General features: G+C 42.8%; 1 long non-coding RNA gene across 2 annotated transcripts; it reads left to right on the forward strand.

Moving 5' to 3' along the window:
- Window positions 1-2,684: 2,684 nt before the first annotated feature.
- Window positions 2,685-26,735, forward strand: LOC308478509. 2 transcript variants are annotated; one of them, XR_013987092.1, is made up of 4 exons: window positions 2,685-2,822; window positions 3,305-3,345; window positions 25,493-25,594; window positions 26,650-26,735. It is a non-coding gene; the product is annotated as an uncharacterized lncRNA (long non-coding RNA). The 2 variants fall into 2 exon arrangements; XR_013987093.1 differs by lacking the exons at window positions 25,493-25,594; window positions 26,650-26,735 and adding an exon at window positions 11,696-11,811.
- The last annotated feature ends 39 nt before the right edge of the window (window positions 26,736-26,774 follow it).

Consider the following 26,774-nt stretch of genomic DNA (forward strand, 5'->3'; position numbering starts at 1 on the left):
TTTTGTCAGGTCAGCGAGCACGACCGATGAAACATGAGTGAGAAGTGAAGCCTCGGCGTCTCGCTTTCGTCAGTTAAAACCCAAACCTCGGTAGCGAGACACAAAGCGCGGCCATAGTCGAGTAGAAAGCCGCGGCAGCTGAAACGCAGCTCGCCTCTGCCCCTCAGCGTCCGCTCCTCGCAGGCTCCGACGAAAGTCTCCCGAGCAGGGATTTTAACTACACCGAAAGCGGGATTTCAAAAAAAGGGGGGGACGACACCACGATATATTTCTGGGAGCAGGAGTTGTGGGGGTGTTCGTCATGGAAAAGCGGGAGGGAGGGGACGCTACAAGATAATGCTCATTTAGAATTTGTCCCATCCTTTGCTTGTTCCTTGACAAACGAGAGCCATTTTATATGAGAATAACGAGGTCCTTGGGGTTCAGATTTGAAGGAGACAAATAGGTTGGCTATAGAGAGGAGGCTGAAGGATATATATGAAAGCAGCATGTATGGAAACCACTGTTTCAAATATACTGCACCCTCATCCTCAAAACTTGGAAGTATTTCAGTGGAACTGACATAATCAGGGGTAGTATGATGCTAAGAATGCATTTTAGTTTAGGGATGTGTAATTTTTACAGAGGTGGAAGAATACTGTAAAAACTTGTAAAAACATCCTTAGCTATTTTTGGAAGTGCTTACCAGGCAGGAATTTGGTTACAGCAGAACATTGTTCTTGCATCAAGAAAGTATATTGGCATCTACTGTCTTGCAGATCAGTAAAGTTTGCTTGAAACTATGTGCTGAGACATTTCAGCATTAATATGTTCAGCATTGTGACTATCCTGGCAGTGCCTGGTACGAGCTATATTTATGCAATCATTCTGAGGACAAGCCATTGATAGTTTGCTAGTAGGGTGTTTGAGGAAAGCTGACACCATTCTGTGTTTTCGAATGCCAGGAGATCAGGATGGCTCTTGCACCAGTGTTAAGAGGTTGTTAAGGCTACAGTAGCTGTGTCTTCTTTCAGATTTTGTGGGGTTCTGTGTTAAAAGTCTATATAGACAACAAAATGCAGATTTTGAGAAGTCAGTTACTAGACATGAGTATGTATGGGGAGTTGGGTGGCGCTGTGATCTAAACCCCTGAGCCTCTTGGGCTTGTCAATCAAAACACTGGAAGTTCAAATCCATGTGATGGAGTAAGCTCCCATTTCTCTGTCCCAGTTTCTGCCAACCTAGCAGTTCGAAAGCACGCCAGTGCAAGTAGATAAATAGGTACCGCTGAGGCAGGAAGGTAAATGGCATTTCTGTGCGCTCTGGTTTCCATCACGGTGTACCGTTGCACCAGAGGTGATTTACTCATGCTGGCTGCATGACTCAGAAAGCTCTCTGTGGACAACAGCAACTCCCTCGGCCTGAAAGCAAGATAGTGCCGCAACCCCATAGTCGCCTTTGACTTAACCGTCCAGGGGTCCTTTACCTTTACCTTTTACCTACAATATGTATAAGGCATACAGTCCAAAGCTATCCTGAGACGTATAACGCCTCTGCAATTCTCTGATTAAAAGGGGGTTTCTATGGGTACACTACAACCATCTACTGGATATTGGATAAAGCAACAAGGTTGCTTTTTAGAGCAATATTTGGTTGAGAACCAGTGAAAGACAGGAAGTGACCTAATTCTCCTAAACCAGGGGTGGGGAATATTTTTCAGTCAAAGGTCTGCATTTCCTTTGGGGCAAATGTCCCTGAGACATACACCAGTGCATGAAGATGCCAAAGGCAAAAGTGATCTTCTGATGCAATGGAAGGTCTCTGTGGAACATAGCCATTCGTAATATGGCAACCATATTGGGCCCCATCCCAAAGAGACTTGTAACACAGAGAGGCACAGCAGTCGTTCAATAAAAAGTCAGGCAAAGAATCTGGTCCTAAAGTTTTCTTTTTCAAGCAAACAAAACTGTCCAATAGGGTTTGACTGTCACATAGGGCTCAGTGGAGATAAGGCTGTCATATCTATCATGGCAGCCACATATCACAGCCAAAAACATAGTAGGGTTTCTACAGAATCCAATAATCCCCTTGGATAGCAGATCTTTACTACAGAATTCTGCCCCCAAATTATTGTTTGACTATGAAACCATTTGTACAGACTTGATTTCCCTTGAATGCCATTTTGCCAAGTCAGCATCTAAGGTGCTTTGAAGCATTATCATGAAAGGTGCATAGCTTTGCTGGATAGACAAGGATTTCAAAATCTACAGAAATGTGTTTGATGTTTCCAATTTGTTCTTTTTCTCTTGGACCTTCAGGCTTAGATTGTGGATGATCATCATTATTTTTTTGCCCTTGAAAGTCTGTGCTTCTTTCTTCAGGTTTTGTGCCGCATCCTTTTAAAAATCCATTTGCAGTGAAGGCATAGAGACTTACGTATGGGAAGAGATCTCTCATAGTAGTTTCTAGTGGAAATTTTGTAACATCTATCAAATAAAGAAACATTGTGTTATATGGAGAAATACTTCCTTTTATCTGCCCTGTGTCTTCCAATGTTCATAGTTACTCACGGCCTCTTTTTCTTCCCTTGATCCAAGCATGGACATGAGCATGACAATGAGGGATTGGAGGGTGGGGGGATTAAAGGTAAGGACAAACAAAGAAAGAAAGAAATACCGGTGATATGCATGCTTTCTTGGGAGCATCAGTGAGTTAATTGGAATTTTGTTTCAAGTCACTTCCTGTCAGATTTGGATAGTAACTAACTGAAGATGGAATATGAAGAAATGAATAGTCACCATGAATACCTTTGCAGTTTTCATGTGTCATCATAAAATCACAAGGTAAAGAGCTCTATAGGGTCACAATGGGAGGATCTTGATAAGTAGATGAGATGTTATTCAAGACATCCTGCTCAAATCAGATAGAAACAGTAACCTTGTTTGAGGATTCATACGTAAATAATCCCATGAAGGTCTAGGGCAGCGGTTCTTAACCTGTGGGTCCCCAGATGATGTTGGACTACAACTCCCATCATCCCTGAGCTCTGGCCTTGCTAGCTAGGGGTGATGAGAGTTGTAGTTCAACAACATCTGGGGACCCACAGGTTGAGAAAGGCTGGTCTAGGGTCTCCATCTTATTGGGTATACTTAGGATTGCTCCCCTAATGCTGCTGCAAATTTGTTGGCAGAAAGCATGCTATACATACTATATAGCTTAATTAAAATTATGCAGGTCATTTGGCACAATAGAAGTCTGACCTTTAATATGGGGGGGGGGGGACGCACAACTTTTATTTTTTGAATATTTCATTTAATTTCTACAGATCTACCCAGAAAGCAGCAGTAAATGTAGAAGGCAGAAAAGGTAAGTGACAGACAAGCAGTCATGGGATTATTAAACATCCATTGATACATTATCCAAATATGAAAATTTCCAGATTAATTTACTTGGACGAGCATAACAAATCACGTGGCCATCTTTTTATTCATCCTTGAACTGCAAGCTGAATTTATTTTACATGCAAGTTTCACAAAAGTTCCTTCAACATCTGCGGGGGTGTACAGGCAAATAACAGCTCTTCAGTGTGACTGAGAGGCCCATAGTCTAGCCCTCCAGATGAACATCTGTTCTACAGCAAAGATTCCTCACTTTCTTTTAAAACAAAGACAGGGGGATGGGGAATGCCACAACAACGTCTGCATTCACTTAAAACTGCTGTTGTAAATGAACAATTAAGTAGCTATGGGACTATATTACTATGGTTACCATGAGCCACAATAGCAGTTACTATTTCTTCATTGTTGCTGATTAAAAATTACTGCCCCCCCCCCCCCATTTTTTAAATGTGCCTGGTTTGAAGAAGAAGAAGTGGCGGAGGAGTAAAACACTTCAAAAGCTATTTCATTGTGAAGAATAAGGATTAGAAATGCAGGTTTGTTTGGATGTTGAGAATTTGCAAAATTAGCCACGTGACTTACATTGTCTTAAAGTGCAGATGGGGAATTTGTAGACCTACAGATGTGTTAATCTTGTCAAGTGAATGTGTGGACCGAAGACCAAGTGGCTGCCCTACAGATCTCTAAGGGTATCCTCTCCTGAAAGGCTGATGAGGTTGCAGTCTCCTTCACTGTGTATGCAACAGGGCCCTCTGGGGGCTGAAGATTGGCTGAGGTGTAAGCTGGTACAATGCATTCTCTTAGCCAGTGGGACAGAGAGGCCTTGGAGAGCTTTTCCCCAGGCAAGAGGATCTGAGATACAAAGGGAGTGTTATGCTCCCTGTGGGTCCTGATTATGCCAATGTAGGTCCTGACTGCCCTAAGTGCATCTAGTATGTACCATGCTCTAGGGGCATAGATGTGTAAGGTAGAAGGTGGGCAGAATCGGCTCCTGTGCCCAATGGTGAAGGGTTAGAGTACTGTCTTGGTGAGAAACATATATCTGCTTCTCTACATAGGGAGCTCCTGGCTCTGACACTCACCTAGCTGAGGTTATAGCAACCATGAAATGCAGTCTTTAAGCATCTCGCTAGGACTGACTTGATATGTTCAAATGGAGGTTTGGTGAGGGCTCTTTGAACTAGATTCAGATCCCAGGTAGGCACTCTGTGAGCCGGAGGATGACTGGCTGTGACCACTGCTCTAAAAATATTTTGATATTGGGGTGTGACCAGGAGTGTCCTTTGCCTGTCCCATGATGTTGGATAGGGTCAACACATTCCTCTGGAGGATGTGGAGTCTCAAATCCATTCCACATCCCTCCTGGAAAAATTCTAGCACCTCTGTTGCCCCTGTGTTTTCTGACTGCGATGGCAACTTGCAAGGCCGGAAAGCCAAGTCTGATCTTAGATCCTGGTGGTAAACTGCTTCCTGGAGACCAAGATTGTCTGAACCGCTCCTTCTGAGTAGCCCTGGCTACTCATGATGCTCAGTTCAGTCTCAGGCAGATAGATTTAAGAAATATGGACTTTGGGGCAGAATGGGAATCTTCTGCAGGAGGTCTATTCAGGACAAGAGGTCCCAAAGATCCATGACTGATAGTGACCCCAGGTCCACAAACCAGGGGCGCCTGGGCCATCTTGGGGTTATTAGGATGACCTGTGAGCCCTGCTCCTTGACCATCCTGAGCACCCTTGGTAAAAGTGGGGTGTGAGGAAAGGAGTAGAGCAACTTGCCCAGCCAGTCTGAGGACAGGGATGACATCATACATGGTGTGTATGTGTAAAGGCGTTGGAGTGAAAGCAGCAAGTTGAACTGCCTCTCCTGCCCTTCCTGGAGCCTCCGGAGTTGCTGCCTATGTGGCATGGACCAGGGGCAAAAGTTGAGGGAAAGGAAGCCTGCTTACTTTTTTGTTTGTAGAGTCTCCTGTGAAATGCAGGAGCTGCTGAAGGTCCTGGCAATAATGCTGGAATGGAAACAGTTCAGATAGCCTGATGGACCTGGCTGTCACTAGGCAGCTGGTCTCTCAGCAAAGGCAGTACCCCTACTTTTCCTTTCTACATCTCCTCTGCAGCCATTGGATATATTTCTGTGCTGTTGCCTCTGCTGCTGGTTGAATGTAAGATTGTGACTGCATTAAGACAGCACTAGCCCTGAAATAATGGCTGCCCAGCACAATGGGATCATTGGATCATCCTGACCAAGTCCTACAATATTTGCTTCACACACTTGGCCACATAGCGGTAAACAGTTCCACTGATGCGGGTGGCGCTGCGATCTAAACCACTGAGCCTCTTGGGCTTGCTGATCAAAACGGAAGTTCAAATCCGTGTGATGGAGTGAGCTCCCATTGCTCTGTCCCAGCTTCTGCCAACCTAGCAGTTTGAAAGCATACCAGTGCAAGTAGATAAATAGGTACTGCTGTGGCAGAAAGGTAAATGGTGTTTCCGTGTGCTCTGGTTTCTGTCACAGTGTTCCATTGTGCCAGAAGCGGTTTAGTCATGCTGGCCACATGACCCGAAAAACTGTCTGTGGACAAACTCCTTCGGACTGAAAGTGAAATGAGCGCTGCAACCCCATGGCCACCTTTGACTGGACTTAACCATCGAGGGATCCTTTACCTTTAATCCCACATTTATATTGCATTTAAGCAGGAATCTGTAAAAGTGATACTGTAGTAAGCCCTGAGGAACCAAGTCTGGAAAATGGAAAGAACATTGAATTTTTTATAAGGAATACTATTGAGTTTAATGGCAGCCGTTGTATAGTGTCCCTAGATACTGAAGCAGGTGGCAAATGGCTATTAGAGCAGCACTTCTGTTTGAATGAATTCAGTCGTCTTGTTCAAAGTGTTGAATTGCTGTCACAAAACTCTTACGCAAACAAAGGGCAATTTTGCACATGCAGGATTCATACCCTTCCTTCATGATGGTTTATTGGCAGGCCCAAAAGCTCATTCCACCAGATTAAATATATTAAGGGAATAAAAGATCTGTCTTAATAGACTTTGCTGGCTTTCAAATGCTGAGAGCTTTCCCATGCAACTCATGCTTGTGCACTAAATGTGCATTTGTTGCTCGTTTATTTCACAGGATCCACACATCTTCCTATAGGAGTGGTCTTCTGTTTGGGAGGTATTTATTTATTCCATCTTTATCCCATCTTTTCTCCAAAGAGCTCAAACTGGCATGCATACTTTCTCCCTGTCTCATTTAATCCCCACAACAACCCTGTGAGGTAGGCTAGGTTGAGAGTGAGTGACTGGCCCAAGATCACCCAATGAGCTTCACAGCCGAGTGGGGATTCAAACCCTGATCTCCCAGAAGCTCCCAGACACTACACTATCCTACATTCCAAGCAGACCAATATATATATTGTAGGGGGCGGGGATTGCACCATTTCCCTGGCTGCATAGTGTATCTATGGCACGTAATGGGGCTGCACTGCTCACTTGACCTCCCTCAGGCTGAGTCACGTCTGCTAGCATGTTTGCATCTCATACTGATAGGCATTTTCAACCAATAGCTGACATTGGCTGTTCACAAACTGAGTCCTTCCTCTGGCACCATTGATAACAAGAAGCAGCACAACTTCTCTGAAAACAGTATTGCTTCTGAATAAAGAGTAGCTGGAAACGACAGGAGAGGAGAAGGCTCTTGTGCTCAAGTCCTGCTTGCACTGGTGTCTGCTTAGCTACATTGAGAACAGGATACTGGTCAAGATGGGCCATTGGGCTCATCCAGCAGGCTCTTCTTATGTTCTCTTCCACTTACTTGTTCAGTTTCTTAAACTTTTTATTCTTCCGTGGCTAAGTGCTTTCTTCCCAATGTTCATCCATCTTAATTTCTAAAAAATAAAACAGCAAAAGCAGGTTCCCTCCTCTGTCTTCCTCCCTACCCTGGCAGTTCATGAAGGGGACTTTCTGTTTTCTGCTTCCTGATTCTCAGTAGAAGCATGCTAACTCACCCTGACCCTGCATCTGTCTACATTAACAGAGAGGGTGAAGAGCAGGACAGATAACTGCATCCAGGCCTATTCCTTCTATGCATTCATTTGTGTGGGATCAGCTATCCTGCCACTGACTCTATCCCAGAGCTTGCAGGATTCAGCCACTTAGGAGAAAAGACAATTAAAATGCATTTCCCCACCTTGTTGTTGAGGGGAGGGGGGAACCAAAGGAACCAAAGTCACTAGTCTCAAGAAAACGAAACAACACTGGAAGAAATGAAGATGGAGTTGTTGACTGAGAATTTCCTTTTCATCAGCATAATGAAGTGCAGAACTTGTCTCGGAAGATTTAAATAAAAAATTCTAACACAAAGCACACTTATCATTTTAATACCTCAGTTCTCTCCCTCTCCCTTTAGACACACAGCCCTTCAGCTCTTTTCTTAATGGGCTTCACTTGCAGAAGCGATCTTAAAGCAGAACTAGTTTGGGTACTTGAAAAGTGGCATTCAAAGAGCAGAGGAACAGAAATTAAAATGACTCTTTGTATTCAAACTTGCTAGGGAACCTCAGTCAAAACAGCTGATAACAATAAAAAAACCACCCTATCTAGAAATGCAAACCTAATTAAAATTTAGTTATTCAAAAACCGCTAAACATTGTGACATATGCATATTTCAAGTTAGAAAAATAAACAATAAGCTGCAGATTAAAGCTATGCAAACAGGGACCTGCAAGGAAATCAAAGACATGGGTTGGGATTGTAGTATTAAGGCAGAGAGAGGAATGTTCTGTTGCTCTCAGGTCCTAATCATAGGCAGCATGTTGAGCACTGAGACCTGGATGTTGGACTAGACTTTTGGCTTGAACCATCTCCCTTTATTATGCCTCCACTTTCTCCCATCAACAGTGCTGGGGCAGAGCTTAGGGGCAGACATTCCTGACATGTGATGTGCCAACGGCCTTCCCATAGGTACCCAGTCATACCTTGTGCTGGACATTTCCCTCTCTCATAGTGCATATAATGTCTCACATAGCCTGTGTACTGACCTAGGCTGCTGGGGAAGATAAGGCTATTGATGACTACTACTCAGATGGCTACGCTAGTCGGAGGCAGTAATGTTTCTATGAATACCAGTTGCTGGAAACCTCCAGAGGAGTGGGCAGAGTGCTCTTGTGCTTGGATCCTGCATGAAGCTTTCCCACAGGCATCTGCTTGGCCACTGTGAGAGCAGGATGCTGGACTAGATCTGGACATTGGTCTGAGCCAGCAGAGCTCTTATTATGAATGAAGACAAAGATGAACTTGCATCATTCCTGACCATTGACCAATGCTGACTGGTGTTGATGGGAGATGGAGTTCAGCCTTCTTTGAAGAGCCATAGATTCTACAGGTGGAGATAGCCCAGATGATGGTTGATCCAGAAACTGAACTGATTGCGAAGCTGCATGAAATTCACAGGGGGAACCAAAGCTGCATTTGTGGACCGCAAAGAGTGAATCTCTCTCTCCTCCTCTTCTCATGGCAAGGGAGATCTGTAATATCCTACAGCCCCAGGATACCTTCCCAGGTATCATAGGATTGCGCCTCTAAATGATCTGAACATGACTGGGGAGAAAGATCTTGTATCAGAAAGCTGTTGGTCCAGCTCTGACTTCACAAAAATCAGTGGCCAGTATTTTTATTGATATTCATGGAAATAGCCATGGGGGAAAAGCAAGAATATTAGGAGAGTTGCCTCAGCTTTTAATAAGGATACTTATAGATTAGTGTAAGTGAGGCAAAAAATGAATAATGGAGGAAAATATATTAGAAGAAATGAGGGGCTTAATTATTATAAATATTACATCCACTGGTGGGAATACTATTAACAAGGAAAAACTGAGATCTGGAAAGATAATCAGTATACTCATTAGGAAAGATAGAGAGACGTTTAAAAGTTTCAGGGCTAAACCCATTAATTTGTCTGAAAGCTAATTTAAACCTGCAAGAAAAAGTCTTAAAGCAATTTTTGAATTTTGTGTCAGCACTCACAATCTAATATAGGTTCGTCCCTCAGCCACCCCAATTTAAAAACCTACAAAACCTGAGAAGCAAAATTAATTAATTAGTTTACTATTAAACTGATGATTCTGTTATATCAAACCAAACTTCCAAAGCCTCGTCTTCATCTTAATTCATCTGCTATGACCCTATGAATTGCAATCTAACACTGTTGTGATGGAGCAGTGATAACTTGCACTGTTAAACCCACACAGCCAGGTTCTCCATAATTCTTTCCCTCCACCTCAACAAATAACAAAAGCAGCAGTGTTTAATCCATAACAAATAGTTGCCATCAATAAAACCCCAATCCTAGCGCAACACTTTTCTAAATAATACACTTTGCAGCCTAGGAGGGATGTGCTCAAATGAATCTCTGCCATTACTTAAATAACCTCTCAGAGGAAATTCATTTAAGAGCCCTGGGGCCTTAGCAGCAAAGGCCCTGCTCCTTTGAGGTGGCGTCCTCACATTGTGTAGTGATGGTACTCTGAGCAGGACTCTCCCTGGATTCTTTGGGGGGAAGCCAAGATAGTTTGAAGTGATAATATACAGCTTTAAATGTATGGTGTAGAAACCCTCACCCAGAAACCAGACACCTGTCCCCAGATGTACAACAAAAAGCAAAAATACAGCTTCCCTATAGAGAAATAACAGACTAGTTAGCATACACTGTCAAAAACAGACGACAAAACACAATTATACTTTTAACCTAACCTGGTACAGTAACACCTTATTCCTTTGTCCAGCAAGTTCCAGTTCCTAAAGATCTCTTCAGGTCACCTTCATTCTCCCTGATGCACTGTCACGAACTGGCAGGACACCTAGGAAGGGAAAGACCTAGGGTTCATGTTTTCTTTTGGTACAAGGCACAGCGGAGCCTGTGGTCTTTATGATATGTAGTTTATTTTCACATAAACGCAACCTGAGTCTATAATGGAGAAGTTCACAGCATTAACACCCCAAGATGGTCTTGCTTCTCCCATAGCCACAGCCTCGGATTCCAGCCAAAATCAATTATATCTCTCTCCCTCTGCCTTTCCAATCCGCAGTTTTTACCTTCAGTTCACAAAAATCCATTCTCCACTCTGGCCTTTTATCTTTCTAACTAACATACAGTTATGGTGCTGGAGGAGACTCTTGAGAGTCCCATGGACTGCAAGATGATCAAACCTATCCATTCTTAAGGAAATCAGCCCTGAGTGCTCACTGGAAGGACAGATCCTGAAGCTGAGACTCCAATACTTTGGCCATCTCATGAGAAGAAAAGACTCCCTGGAAAAGACCCTGATGTTGGGAAAGATGGAGGGCACAAGGAGAAGGGGACGACAGAGGACGAGATGGTTGGACAGTGTTCTCGAAGCTATGAACATGAGTTTGACCAAACTGTGGGAGGCAGTGGAAGACAGGAGTGCCTGGCATGCTCTGGTTCATGGGGCCACGAAGAGTTGGACACGGCTAAATGACTAAACAACAACATACAGTTGGAGAAGGGAGGCCCACCCTTTGGCATAGGGAGGTCCTTTGGCATAGAGCCACTCCTTTGTTTCCCTTAATGGCCCATAACCCAGGCTGACATGGCTATTCCAGCAATTGAAACTGTGCTGGACCCAGGAATTAGAAGGGGGCTCAGGCATTCAGCTTGCCCCTCAGCCTCCCCAAACTCACAAAACTCACAACAATATCATTATATAGTTTAGTCACTAGCTGGCACCTGCCTTAGTTTTATCTGAGTGGAGTCAGGCAATTTTTTGTGGCTGTGTTGTCTTGTTTGAGAGACAAGTTCTAAACTTCCTGATTGATGTACCCTTTAAGCCTCCCATGGCTCTCACTATAACTAGTAAGCCCATTGCATTTGAGTAAGGTGTCACAAGACTGTAATTTGCACAATGCTAGGTCATTAATACAGTCCTAATGGGCATCTTCATCCTATTGATTTTTCTCTAGTGTGAATGCTTTTAGGAGGATAAGTTCCCTATTGAATCAATAAAAGAATTTATATATTTTCAAGGGTGATTCCTGAAGCAAATACCCCTCTTGCTTCCCACCCCAAAGACCAGTGATGAAAACAGCATTGCTCTTAACACATAATTTAAAAATGAAATTAAATGCAGGCTTAGTATGAATTTCAGAACAGCTTTTCCTATAACTTTGGCAAGATGTACGAGAAGCAACCGTGTGTTGAACTTTATTGGCAGGATTAACATGGTATGTTTATTAGGTGTAGCAATCAACCACATTTCAGAGAAAGTTCAATAGTTGTTTCCCCCACCCTCCCCTCTTCCAGCCAGTCATTGATAGATCTTGTGGTAGACAGAGAAGAAAATGCAGCAAAGAAAATGGTTTTAACCAGGTCAAAACATCAATAGTTTCATCCTTCTTGGTTTGAATCAATTTCTGCAGAAATAAGGTCAGTAAAGTCACATACTTTTGTACTTTATTCTGGCTGACAATCTGCTGGTTATAATGCACAAGAACATAAGAATTCAAATAAGGGTTCTTCCCACACACACACACTAGAATGCCATCTGCCAGTAGACATAAGCTTAGAAATGTCAATTCTGTGCTTTCCTTTTGCAGACTTGGAGACAATATAATTGCAGGCCTTCTCATTTTTTACTAACATAGTTAGCGATGGTAGCACCTACCTGGGCTAAAGGTATTAGTGTCAGTATAGACACATGCAGATATTCTACAGCCTCAAACTATCATTCAGGGATATTATCTTGTGGAGGCAAGGTTCTGTTTTCCATTTTCTTTGTGACACAGCAAATTGTGGGCTTCCAGTTCTGCTGTGTCTTAATGGGGGCAATCCCCACGACAGCGGGAGATTATTTATGAAGGAAAAAACAAGGATGATTGAGGATAAATCATCCTTGCAAATTCCCCCCCGGAATGGGGAGGGGATGGGCTTCACTTGTAGTTCATCTCAGTACAGTCATACCTCGGGTTGAAGTAGCTTCAGGATGAGTATTTTCGGGTTGCGCTCTGCGGTGACCCGGAAGTAACGGAGCACATTACTTCCGGGTTTCGCCGTTCGCGCATGCGCAGATGCTCAAAATGACGTCATGCGCGGAAGCGGCGAATTGCAACCTGTGCATGCGCAGACATGGGTTGCGTTCACTTCAGGTTGCGAACGGGGCTCTGGAACAGATCCCGTTCGCATCCAGTGGTACCATTGTACCCAGCTCTCGTTCCGGCATGGAATGTGGGGGGCAGGAAGGCACTGAGTGCAAAAGCACTTCACCTGTCAAAAACCCTCCAATGACACCATTAAGAAGCAGAGGTTCTCCTGTTAATTAGAGCTTAATTGAACTAAAGTATAGGTGCCTGCTAGAAGAGATAAGATCACATCTCTGCAGAAGAAGCCAACTGCAAGGACTTTAAGGTTTGAACTTGAGATAAGACTTCATTTGGTGTAAAAGACGGGGGATTGGAGCCTACGGTTTCATTATTTAAAGTTTTCTTCTCTACATTTATGATTTGGTAACCCTCCTCTGAATGTTCGTTTAAATTATGTTTGTACAAGCAAGGATGGAAGAAATTTGATTATAAATATGGAATATAACATCAAACAGAACTGTGGGTAAAAAAAAGGGAAAGGGAGGGAAGGGAAGCTCTATTTTGCAAAAGGTTTACGATGGAAACTTAGAGCTTACTCTTCCCCACCCTTTATTGTTTATGCATTGAACTGAATAATGCTAAGAGGACTTGGAATTTAATTTAATTGGAAGTATAATTGCTCATATATCTTCAGTTGGAAGGAAGGATGAAAGGAGTCTGTGAACTGCCAAGGAACTGATAAGGTTCTTTATTGAGTCATCTGCAGTTCGACAAACCACTCTTTTTCCCAGGCTGAGAGGACAAATTGTGACAATAGTTTATTTATTGGGACAGAGCAACTTTTGCAGCTGCTGTTAAAGTTCTTGATGCAAAACAATGAAGCACGGGACGGAGCGATGGAGAGATTTCTGGAACAACAATGGGATATCAGCTCTGCCCAAGGCACGACAGATAACAGCAACAATTGGGGGAAAGAAAGACGTAACATCTTACAAGGACAGGAAGAAACACCATGGACAGAATAATTGCCACACACAGGAAGAACAAGGATATAGTTTGAGTTCCTCACCTGCCGTTTTATAAATCATTTAATGTGTTAAATCGAATAGAAGTCATTCATATTGCAGTTGTTGTATAAGGGATTAATATTATGACCGGAATGTAATTGAAACTATTAAGATTTTGGAATGCAGAAATAAAGGAACTCATCAAACCATCAAATCTAGCACTTGGGGTGCCACTTTATCTAAATTATATAATTCGGTATTTGAATGATTGGTGTTCATAATTGTATTATAATGTTATAATGAGGCTATTGTTGGACTGTAATTGAAAACTAATATTATTATATTAAAAAAAGGCACAGCAAATTGTGTGATGGAATAACTGCCTTGAATTGTTTCCTTGAATGAATTATAGTCCTGGCTGGCTAGCTACAGGCATGGCTTTTAAGTGCCCCTGCTTTGAGAGGGAGGGAAATGAAAATAAGAAGTGCTTTACCTGTCTCAATGTCAGTGTCCCAAGTTTTTTGCAGGTGGCATCAAATTATCCCAGCACCATGATGGTAATCAGTTACTGACAGGCACAGTGATGTGAACAAGTTTTAATGCTATGCAGAAGAGTATGGAGTTATGCGAGATAAGTAGATATACAATCTCTAGAAGACATCTGAAGGCAGCCCTGTATAGGAAAGTTTAAAATGTTTTATTGTGTTTTTATATATGTCGGAAACCACCCAGAGTGGCTGAGGCAACCCAGTCAGATCAGCGGAGTACAAATAACAAAATCATCATCATCTTCTAGGATGTCCCTATTTTCATTGAAGAAATGTTGGAGGGTATGTTAGGAAGATACCATTTTTTGAATGGAAGTAGAAAATCAAAGCAGCAGGGAGCAAGCTGGGCCATCTGCAGTCGAAAATGGTCCTCTTGTTATCTCAGGACTCTTATCATCTCTTTTTGACCTCACCCAGCTGCATGGGGAGACCCAGCTTTAAAAGGACTTAGATGTACCTTTTTATATTTGTAAAACTAGTAACAGTTTTTACTTAAATTGGAGAAATACTATGGGTGGTGTGAGCCAGTGCTGCTACTCTAGTAAAATCCCAGAGCCCTCCCCTCTGGTTTTAAAATTAAAACAAAAAGTCAGGAGATTTATCTGATCAGGACTGCTTTGCAGTTTGGCCCTGATGTACTCTGAAGTTTGGAAGTGTGAGAGACATGAATCACCCACAGTTCTCGTATAAAAGCAAATAGGACAGTTTCCTAAGCAGCTGGAGTCTATTCAGTCTGGAGTAGGAGTGAAAAAGTGACTTGGCACTTCACTCAATATGAGTGCCAGTGCCTCCTTGCCTTTCAGGGACCAACAAGAACAGTCTGTGAATCTCCTATTGTATACACATTCTGTTTGAATTAACTGCTGACTTATATTTTTTAAAAAAAATATGTGAAGTCCAAGAACCTCTCTGAAGAATAGAGTGTATTTCTTTCCTCTTCCTTGCGTGTTTGGTATTTGGATTTTGCAAACAGTCTTTTGTTGCAGCGCTCATGGGATGTATGAATGAAGAGTTACACTCGTTGGGCCTGAAGACAGGCCATTTATTAATATTACTTTGCCTCTCGCCTGCTAATTAACTTTGCTGAGAATGTAACAGTGTTAAGCTGCACAGATATATCTGATTTTCACAGTTCCTCAGACAGCTAACCAAGGGTTTACAGAGAAAAATCAGAGCTGGAGCAGAATAAAATCTGAACATCAGTAAAGTTGCTTTATGTATTAAAGCACTACTTCCATGGTTTAGATTCAAAATTTCCAGGGTAATGGGAGACATTTGTGACAGTTATTGTATATTAGCAGCTGCTTTTTTCTTGAATGATGAAATGCCAAAATTCTAATAATTTTCCGAACAAGGTAGACTGCTCGGACAGTTTAGTTTCATCTATAGGTAATGAAGGAAACATAAGTATTTTCTTTACTGAAAATGCAGTGTTGGAGATAATGTGTAAGGACAAGAGAATGTACAAAATCAGTTGAGATATACACATTCCTCAAGACCTGATGGAGATTGTGCATATTGACTGGGTAATGCGCACAATTCCTTCTTCATGGACACATTATGTGCACATTTTCCACGAGCCCAGGGGAATGAACACATTTTGCTCATTGTGAAACATAATAAAGGTTTGAATAAGGCTGATAACGTTTGCTCTTGGACATTTTGGGATTTAACTTTTTAAAAAAGATGTACATACGCAGATACAAAATACCTGTATGAATGCCAAGAAGGACAAAAGGTAGAGGAAGGTGAGGAAGGGAAGGATTGAGGGTAGAGACAGAAAAAAGCACCGCCATCTATTCCATCATGTTCTGCCTACTGCTGTTAGTGGCAAGTGGTGAGATAGCACTGGATGTTATGACTGAAAAAAGAGGAACATGTGGAACCTCATTTGCCCCACACAGAAAAATCAGGTCTGAGGGGATCTGTTGGTTCCCATTTGGATTATTTATACAGTGGTACCTCGGGTTAAGTACTTAATTCGTTCTGGAGGTCTGTTCTTAACCTAAAACTGTTCTTAACCTGAAGCACCACTTTAGCTAATGGGGCCTCCTGCTGCTGCCGCACCGCCAGAGCACGGTTTCTGTTCTTATCCTGAAGCAAAGTTCTTAACCTGAAGCACTATTTCTAGGTCTGTAACCTGAGGCGTATGTAACCTGAAGCGTATGTAACCTGAGGTACCACTGTACAGTTGATCCTACAGTCTTAAAAGTATGGAAAACTTTCTTTCTGAAGACCCTAAATAAAACTTTTGATGAGCACAATGAACCAAACATTCCTATAGACTACTATGGTCACAATTTATTTCTGACGATGAATTCACAAAATATAATTACTGTGAAACAACAGCTGACTGAAACTTGACTTCTGCATTTGCCACTGTGTGCTTCACAAGTAGTTGGTTGATTAAACCTGAAGCAGGAAATCAGGGCCAAACTGTGACTACACTGAAGTGAATGGCAAACCTTGTATTGACTTCAAGGCCATCTAACTACTTTTCCTTGCTGCCTTGTCCACTGCCAACCTGGAAATGAAGCCTAGCTGGCTGGTTCTGTGTCTAGAAAGAGCTATGCTGGCTTTCTTCCAAAGCAAGGTTTCATTGAACCCATGGCCAACAGGCATTGCTATGGCAACCAGCGCACGCTAACAAAAGTCACTGTATATGTAATTGCTGGGTGTCTCTATAGCAACAGGAGCATCCAGGAAGAAAAAGGAAAGAATTCAAAAAAACAACAACTGCCCCTTGGATGAAAAGAGGTTTGAGGGGAGAAGAAGAAGATTGGTCTGAAAAGGTCACGTAGATAAAGCACTGGGTTAAAGCAATGAAAAGTGAATGTCTGGAATGTGCACAAACAATGGTTGAAAGGAGAAAGACAGTGAAGAAGTGCAAAGGGCAGACAGTGACTTTGGAATTACAGGGAGCGAAATGAACTGAAAGCAAAGGGAAATAGTGTGAGTAAACTTTCACAAATGGCCAGCTTCTTAGAAACAGAGCTCGGCATCATCACAATATGTTTACAGCGTGTTTCCTGACAGTTCTGTGAGCATTGGCAGCAACAAAAAGAACTGTGAATTATTCATAATTGCAATGCAACTTTTCCCATGTATAACTTGCTTTTCAGCTCCTACCTCATTTACCCAGAGAGAGAGAGAGAGAGAGAGAGAGATCCAAACTAGATATGACATGTAGTCCTGTGTATGTTTTCTAGAACATTTCTGAAAATACAAAAGCACCCTGAGGAGGTTTTGTGTGGAGAAATTGGCAGGGGTTGCTGCTTAACCCTTTTCTCTACTCAGGACTTTTTTTCCAGCTGGAACCCTCTGGAAAAGCGTTCTGGCACCTCTCAGCTGGCCTTGGAAGTGTGGGGAGAGACCTGACCAGTCTCAGCAAAGCCCCACTGCACCTCCAGCTCATGAGGAGACCTCAACAGGCTCCGGAAAGGGACTCCTTGTGAACCAGAGGTGCAGTGGGACTTTGCTGAGGCTTTTTAGACTTTTTAGACTCCCAACATCTCAGCTGAGCAAGCGCCTAGCTCTTGCTCACAGGAGCTGCTTCAAACTTGACATAAGCCAACAGTGTGACGCGGCAGCTAAAAAAGCCAATGCAATTCTGGGCTGCATCAATAGGAGTATAGCATCTAGATCAAGGGAAGTAATAGTGCCACTGTATTCTGCTCTGGTCAGACCTCACCTGGAGTACTGTGTCCAGTTCTGGGCACCACAGTTCAAGAAGGACACTGACAAACTGGAACGTGTCCAGAGGAGGGCAACCAAAACGGTCAAAGGCCTGGAAACGATGCCTTATGAGGAACGGCTAAGGGAGCTGGGCATGTTTATCCTGGAGAAGAGGAGGTTAAGGGGTGATATGATAGCCATGTTCAAATATATAAAAGGATGTCACAGAGAGGAGGGAGAAAGGTTGTTTTCTGCTGCTCCAGAGAAGCGGACACGGAGCAATGGATCCAAACTACAAGAAAGAAGATTCCACCTAAACATTAGGAAGAACTTCCTGACAGTAAGAGCTGTTTGACAGTGGAATTTGCTGCCAAGGAGTGTGGTGGAGTCTCCTTCTTTGGAGGTCTTTAAGCAGAGGCTTGACAACCATATGTCAGGAGTGCTCTGATGGTGTTTCCTGCTTGGCAGGGGGTTGGACTCGATGGCCCTTGTGGTCTCTTCCAACTCTATGATTCTATGAACACACCTCTGGCTGGCAAGGTGACGCACACACCCCAGCCCAAAGAGATCCTCTTTGGACCCAGGGTGGGTCTTCTGATGGAGGTGCATTCCGGCCAGGGGTGGAGGAAGGGGTGTGTGGTGGGGGCGGATCGCCCTGGGTGTCTTCGCTGAGGGGGTGACATTTGGTGCGCTGCCCACCTGGGACTCCCAAGCCTACCCCGAGCTGTCAGGGGAAGGGGGGAGCTGTGCCGCTTTGCCAGAGTCATTCCCCCCTTCCCTCTTCGTTTTGACAGATCAGGGGAGGCTTGGGAGTCGCAGATGGGTGGTGCGCCAAATGTCTGCCATTGGCGGCTCGCCCTGCTCTGTGGGCAGCTCACCATGCCCCCAGCTGCAGGAAGCGTGTGCTGCTCCATGCACCCGAGCAGCTATCCCACGCCTGGGAGGGCACTCTCCACTCCCCGCCCCCCTCAGGAGTGCCCCCGCCCTGGGCAGTGCAGGCATATGCTCCACAGCTGGTTTTTCTCTAGAAAAAAACCCACTGTCTCTACTGAATGTAGATGCAGTTTTGTCCCAAGGCTGCAGCGGCTACAGAATGTAGTGGCAGAGCTATATGTGGGGCAGCTTGCTGGAAGCGCATTTGACCTCTGGTCACTGGTTAGGGATGGAGGGAGTTGTAGTCCAAATTATCTCAAGGGCACGTGGTTGGGGGAGGCTGAATCATCCTATCACTGAACAGCGATGGAAGCACACCTACGGATCAGGAAGCAGTAAATCAATCAACAATTACTGCATTTTTAAAACTCATGATCACTACCCCTCCAAAGGTGTAGGGTGAAAAATGTTCTGTGGCAAGGAACATAAACCAACTCCAACTGAATACAATTAATGGATTAGTATGTATGTTGCTGAAATGCAAGTCAGAACAGCACCGATTATACTCTACAAAAGCCGAAAAGATTTCAGTCAAATAGTTATTGATGTATCTGTTGTCAAGAAAATAACCATAATTGCTTTATGCCTGCTAGCGATTCTGCCCTCCCCTCTCCACACACACCTCAAGACATGCATCCATTGTTCCCATGCTTACTTAAAAATATGACTATTTTCTCTGAAATACAGGAGGGGAGGAATGTGCAGGGGTTGGAAAGCAGGCGAGCTAACCATTCTTTGATTGCTATTGTGTGTGCAAACAGAGCCCCCTAGTGGAACATCTCTCCTTAGACTGCCTTTCTGGGATTTTTTTTTTAAATCACATCACAATAGAAACCTTGGACTTTGAGGATGTATTTCAGCTTTCCTTATGCAGCCTCAATTTTATATGTGTGTGTGTGTGTGTGTGTGTGTGTGTGTGTATCACCTAGAGTGAGGGAAAGACTTGGCTTCTAGCAGCACAATCTTGCCATTTGCAACTACGAAATCCCACTGAGTTCAATGTTACCTACACCCAGTGCTTTTTTCTGGGGGGTATGCAGGGGTACACATACCCCTAAACATTTTGTGAATCTTTGTACTTTTGTCCATTTGCTGTATTTATTTTCCCCAATATGAACTATGGTGGTTTTCTTGAGTCAAAATGAGAGTGCCCCTAAATATATATTTTTTTTGGGGGGGGGGCACTGCCTACACCCAGGTACGTGTTTATAGGGCTGCAACCAAAGCATTTTAACACACTGGCTATCTGCTAAAGACACTCTAGTGGTGGCTTGGGAGAGCAAGAGGGGTGGAATATAGGAAGACGCCATCTACTGAGACAAGTATTGTCTACAACAGGGGTGACTAACCATCAATTTGGGGCCTGCTCCAGCCCTGAAAGCATTTTTCTCCCTGCTTCCCGTCAAAGATTCCACCAATTTAGATCCATGAACATATTGACCACGTGTGCAGCAGCTGTAGAAAAGACAAATTCTATGTTAGGGATCCTTAGGAAAGGGATTGAAAGCAAATCTGGCAATGTTGTGATGCAAATCTGTGGTGCACCCACACTTGGGAATACTGCTGTACTGTTCTGGCTGCCTCATCTCAAAACAGACATTGCAGATCTGGGAAAAGGCTCAGAAAAGGAGAAGCAAAATGTGAAAGGGCTTGGAGGAATTCTGCTATAAGGAAAGGTTGCAGTATTTGTGGCTCTATCATTTAGAGAAAAGATGACTAAGTAGAAGGGGGGACATGATAAAGGTGCAGACAATTTTGCATTGTATGGAAAAAATAAGAGGAAGACATATTCATCCCCTCTTTCATAATACTAAAACCTGGGACCATCCACTGAAGCTGAATGTTGGAAGAACTGGAACAGAAAGGAAGTGCTGCTTCACAGAATAAAGAGTTCCACTATGGAATTCACTCCAACAAGTTGTACTGATAGCCACCAGCTTGGATGGCATTAATGAAGAATGAGACAGATTCATGAAGAGTAAGGCTATCATTGGCTTTGATGAGCAAAGAGGGGGCAATAACTTCCTCTTCAGCTGACCTACATGGATCACCTGACTACCACGTACAACAAGACTTGCTTTCCAAGGAACAATTGGGAGAAGACTTTGCAGCTGTGTCTTTAACTGCCCCACACCTGACCTCACATTAGGCCTTATCTGGCCATCAGTCTACAGGTTCCCCACCACTGGATTTAGACCATCAGGGAGGACAGATCTATGTGTGGTTTATTTCATAGTAATGATACCATGTGATGATACCATGCTAAGAGGCAGGATACTTGTAACCTTTCTAGAGGTCTGCTGGTAGCAGAAGCAGGACCTAGGACTATATGGCCTTTTCTTCTGATCCTTGTTCTATTATTCTGTTCATATAGCAGATTTTGGAGCATTAAATGGAAACAAGCAAACTAAAAGTCACATAATAACACTGGTATAGGCATAGCTACGTCACACATTACTGGCGTTATCCGAAAGGTGCCTGAAAAATCTGTGCAGGCAAGTCTTACATTCATTGCAGTGGTAACAGAACTCACTATCTGAAGGAAGAATTACATTCTCATTCTCTCTCATTCTCTCTCTCTCTCTCTCTCTCTCTCTCTGTTAAATGATAACCTTTATTCTCAAGGCTGCCCAATATTCCTACATTTATATTTCTGCATTTCATTGTATATACTTTGTTGTGTAGTGAATAAGGGGAAGGAGGGAAATTAGTTGGGAGGGCTGCTGCTTGAGAAACACCATCCTAAAGTCTCTTTGGGACTACAGATTCCAAAGTTAAATCCCAGCAACTGTGTTTAAAAAAATAGTCATAAGAAAATGACTATAAAATGGGCTATAAAGATCTTCAGGAACATTCCCCAGGGACAAACTGAAGAAATGTCTGCATTGTTACCCATGGAGTTCACATTATTCTCCGTGTTTTCTCTACTTGTCAGTATAGGAGATAAATACAAGAACTATGTAGCCTCCCGGCTTCCATTTTCTTCATTTGATCACTTGCTTTGTGCAAATAAAAGCGTGTGTGCCATCTGTACAGCTGAGCTGCCTGTCCTTGCTCCAGGACTTGAGTCTTGTTTTGAAAGGATACTATCTCCTGACTTGGAGAGTACATGGATCGTTATTTCATCAGGCCGCATGGAAGTTTACAGCCTTCCATTTAGGATATTTATTGTAGATGGGCAGCTGAAGTATCTGCATATGCATAAAATAGTTACATTTTTCTTAGGAAGAATTACATCCTCTCAAGTACAAAATATTGTTGTGAGCATCCTCTTGGGCTCAGTAAAATGGGTCTCTCTCTCTCTCTCTCTCTCTCTCTCTCTCTCTCTCTCTATATATATATATATAAAATTAACACCAGTGGATATTGCCTGTATCTGGATCAGCATCAGATTGAGTCATCTTTGTGAAGTACAATACGATAAGAAGCCTGAAGAAAAATCATTATCTTCTACATGGCTTCAAGTCTTCATGTGATTTCCAGTTACAAAAGCTCACACATAAAGGGAAAACCAAGACATAAAGAAAATGCCAACAGTACAATAAATAATTAGCAAACAAGGCCTGCCTTGTATTCTGATTATTCAATGTGCTAACACTTCCAAATATCTTCGTTTTCATTACAGTGAGAGAGTTTACATTACACTAAGATAATTGTATCATTTTCCCCCCTGATTTTGAACAAATAGCTATAGATAACACACTAAGAAAGAGTCCTTTCATATATTGTTCCTTTTGTCTTCTAAAAACACAGGGGGGGGGGCAGTCAACAAACATACTTATTCTGGGATGAAGTATAATCCCCCCCACTTTTCTTACATTCTCCCCCCCTTTGGAAAACTTTTTAAAATGGAATTTTACACAGTTTATGGACTGTTATGGAATATGCCCAGATCCACATAAGTAAAAAGTATTTCAGGTGAAATTCATAATCAGTCTGGAAAAGGCATCCATTCTTCCATAAAACACTCATCATTGGATTCTCTTAATTTTGCCAGTTCTGCATAGTCCATTATCTTACGTCTCCATTCTTCTTTTGTTGGAACTACTTCTTCCTTCCATTTCTGCGCATATAGAATCCTAGCTGCAAATATGCAAACTGATTCAGTGAGATGGATATTGGGGGCACTGTTTTATAGTGATTCTGATCTTATCTCCATGGTGGGATCAGAAAACAGCATTGGATGATTTTTTCTCAACTCCTTGACCTTTGTGCTGTGGGGTGTCACAAGATACCACCTTGTCCCCAAGGCTATTCAACATCTACTTGAAGCCTTTGTGAGTGGTCAGGAGGATTGGGGTGTGGTGTCATCAGTACACTATTTCTTGTTAACATCTGAATTGGGAAATGTCATGGACCAATGCCTGAACTTGGGGGAAGGCTGAGTGAAAGTCAACAAACTGAATCCTGAGAAACTGCTGTTGGTAAGATGTTAAGATATTTCTTTAATTTCCTGCTTGGTGTGGAGTTGTACTCATTGTAATGTAACAGCCAAGGAGTCTAGGGATGCTCCTGGATTGATTTATTGCATTTATATCCCTTCTATCTTCCAACGAGCTCAAGGTGGCACACATAGTTTGCCCCACCCCATTTTAGCCACACAAAAACCCTGTGAGGTAGGTGGGACTGGACTGGCCCAGGTCACCCAGTGTGTTTCATGGCTGTGTAGGGATTTGAACTCTGGCCTCCCACTTCTTGGCCTGACACACTAACCACTGAACCACACTGGCTTTCAAAAACTCAAGGACATTAAGAGCATTTCATTGCTCTTTCTTTTCTTTTTAAATCATTTTTATTGAATTACAAAAACAAAGTATATATAAGCACAAACTAGTAAGAACATATCTGTACAAGGAGATTGTCCAAATCTTGAGACTTCCCCCATCCCCTTCATGAAATCTTATTTTAAGTATCTACAACTGCATATTCATCCGTACTCCAATTTTTATATCAAACCATATTGTCCATAATATTTTTTATACTACAAGTAAGTCAAAATCCTGCTCTTGTTTCCATTTGCTTTCAGTGATCTCGTAAGTAACTTATAAATTTTTCCCATTCTTTTATAAAGTTTTTTTCCTTTTGGTTTCTGAGTTTTCCGGTCAGCTTTGCCATCTCAGCATATTCTATCAGCTTGGTTTGCCATTCTTCTCTGGTAGGGACTTCGTTTTCTTTCCAGCTCTGAGTTAATAACATCCAGGCGGCTGTTGTTCCATATATAAAGAGTCTTTTCTGCTCCTTTGGTATGTTGGTACCTGTAATTACTAATAAAAAAGCTTCTGGTTTCTTAACAAAAGTTATTTTAAGAATTTTTTTATTTCATTATATATCATCTCCCAGAAAGCTTTTATTACCTTACAAGTCTACCACATATGATAGAAGGTACCTTCTTTTTCTTTACATTTCCAGCAAATATTTGAACTTGTCCTATACATTTTTGCTAACTTAGTAGGAGTCAAATACCACTGGTACATCATTTTCATATACCGTAATTTTCTTTCAATGTACAACATGCCATGAATTTTTATAACCTTTTCCAATCTGATTTCTCACTGTACTACTTTCTCATAACCTTTCATAACCTGCCATCTGAATATTATGTCCCAAATCCTTTGCCCAGTGTATCATTACCAACTTGACAAGTTCATCTTTTGTGTGCCACTATTTTATTGCTCTTTACAATAACTTTCCAAACAGTTTTAAAAAAATAATAATTAAGCTATAAGGAATTACAACTACCATCTACCCAGCCCTCAAGAAAATCTAGTGATATCTGTCAAAAGCGTATTTTGTTTAGAAGCAATATGACACTATATAGTGCTTTAAGGTACAAACCCACTGCAATCCCATGTGACCTCAGTGACTAGGAGTGTCTTTTACCACCTTTAGCTACTGTAAAACAGCTATGGCCATTAGAGCACTATAGCCCAAACCTGTACGCCATGCACTGATAAAATCCAGATTGGATTGCAATGCTGTGCTGCCAAATACAGCAGTTCTTTCCAAGAATATCAGGACGAAAGGAATGAGGAGGTGGAAGGGGAACCAAAACAGTTTTATTAGCAAATAAACAGCAGGCATACAAAGCATAATATAAAACATACCCGACAGGGGTTACCCAATCTCCCCTTCAGCTGCCCGGAGCCCCAGGTAGAGCAGCAGGAGAAAGACCCCGACCATCGGTCTCCCAGCATCAGGTCCTTTGATCTGGACATAAGCTCACCAGGCCCCTCCCACCTATGGCTTTTGTAGCCTGCCTTGATGTGATCAAGTGCACCTGGCATTACTCATGATTGATACAGAGCGGCTGAGAGTCTCCCACTACCTGCAGCAGGCATCCAGTCAGCACTTGCAACACAGAAGAACCCAATCAACTCCCAACAGGTGTGTGAAACACAAGAACCCAGCAGACCTCAAACTGGGGATGTTAAAGGGAAAGGGACATGCCACCTAACTCCTCGAAATACAATTGCCTTCCGCATTTCCGCTACAAACGCACTCTACATGATGCTGCCCCTAAGGTTGGCCTGGAAGCTAGTGCAAAATGTAGCAGCTCACTTGGGCAGAATAACCCTACCTTTTTACGCCACTGCTGAAAAAATTGCACTGATTGCCAATTAGCTACTGGACAAAGTTCATGGTACTGATATTAACGCACCATGCCCTATGCAGCTTGGAGCCAGGATACCTGAAGGGTGGGGGTTCTCCTTTAGATAGTCTCTCATCAGATGGTCCATTTCCTATGATGTCGGAATCCCATTACATATCAGAAAAATGCCATCTCTGTCGTCTTTTTGGTTCCTTTTTAGTGACCTTCCTTTTTCAACAAGTTTTTAAAATGGAGATTCTTATTCACAGGAATTGCCTACAGCAACGAGGCCCTTTACCGGGCAGATGGCGTTCATCTTTCTGATGGCAGAAATGATGTGTGGTTGGCCGATATTATCAAAGGCATAAGAGGTTGGTTGCAGGTGTGAGGGTATTGGCAGCGAGCGTTGGGGTTGTGTGGTGGTTAGGCATTGGAATAGCAATGGGGGGGAGGTGTAGCCATCACCTGCTCCTCCGTGCTCAGGAGTATTCCATTAAAGGTATCCGGGGGGGGTGGATCTCGTCTGAAGCCCAGGGAGGGGCTAGGGCCATGCCATGACCACATCGGGAACCCGGGGGATGCTCAAGTCTATCCACATCAGCCGAGCTCCCCCTACTGGTAGTTTACCCTTACCAGACTCCCTGCAAGGTGGGCAGGAGTCAGATATAGTCTGTTGAGGCCAATGCCTAAGCCAATACAACTCACATTCTGTAACCAATAAGGTAAAGGGACCCCTGACCATTACATTAGGTCCAGTCATGACCGACTCTGGGGTTGTGGCGCTCATCTCACTTTATTGGCCGAAGGAGCCGGCATACAACTTCCGGGTCATGTGGCCAGCATGACTAAGCCGCTTCTGGCAAACCAGAGCAGCGCATGGAAAAGCTGTTTACCTTCCCACCGGAGAGTACCTATTTATCTACTTGCAGTTTGACGGTCTCTCAAACTGCTAGGTTGGCAGGAGTAACCAATAAAGTTGTGGCCTAAATTTTGCCCATTAACATTAACCTAAAATTCTGTGTCCTTGTGTCTTTATTCTCATGGGGGTGGCTTGGGGCTTTGACACGCAAGTAGCATCTCTCTTGTCTTTTTAGTTCCTTTTTAACAACCTTCCTTTTTCAACAGGTTTTTAAAATGGAGATTCTTATTCTACTCTGTATCTGTATTTGATTTGAAATTGATTTTATAGAGATTTCTTTTTTATGAACCTTCTATTCTGAATTGCTTTGGGATGTACCCAGAGAAGTAATTCATGAACAAAACAAAATAAGCAAAGATAATAAATCATTAAAACATAGAGCAGCAATCATTAAAACATAGAGCACCCTTACAATTAATGATGGTACTTGTTTAAACTTTGTTACCTTCTTAATGTGTGAACCCTTTCTCCCTCTCTTTTTTTTTAACAACAAAAAATCATTTGCAGATGAGAAAGCCATCAAGACACACCCAAGTAAAAGACACTACAGTGATGCAACCTCAAGATAAAAAATGAGACAGGACAGCTTTAAGAGGGAAACAGGAAGTTGTAACCAGAATCCAGCTGAATTC

The sequence above is a fragment of the Podarcis pityusensis genome, assembly GCF_964106645.2.
Source record: "Podarcis pityusensis genome assembly, chromosome: 5".
Lineage (NCBI taxonomy): Eukaryota > Metazoa > Chordata > Lepidosauria > Squamata > Lacertidae > Podarcis > Podarcis pityusensis.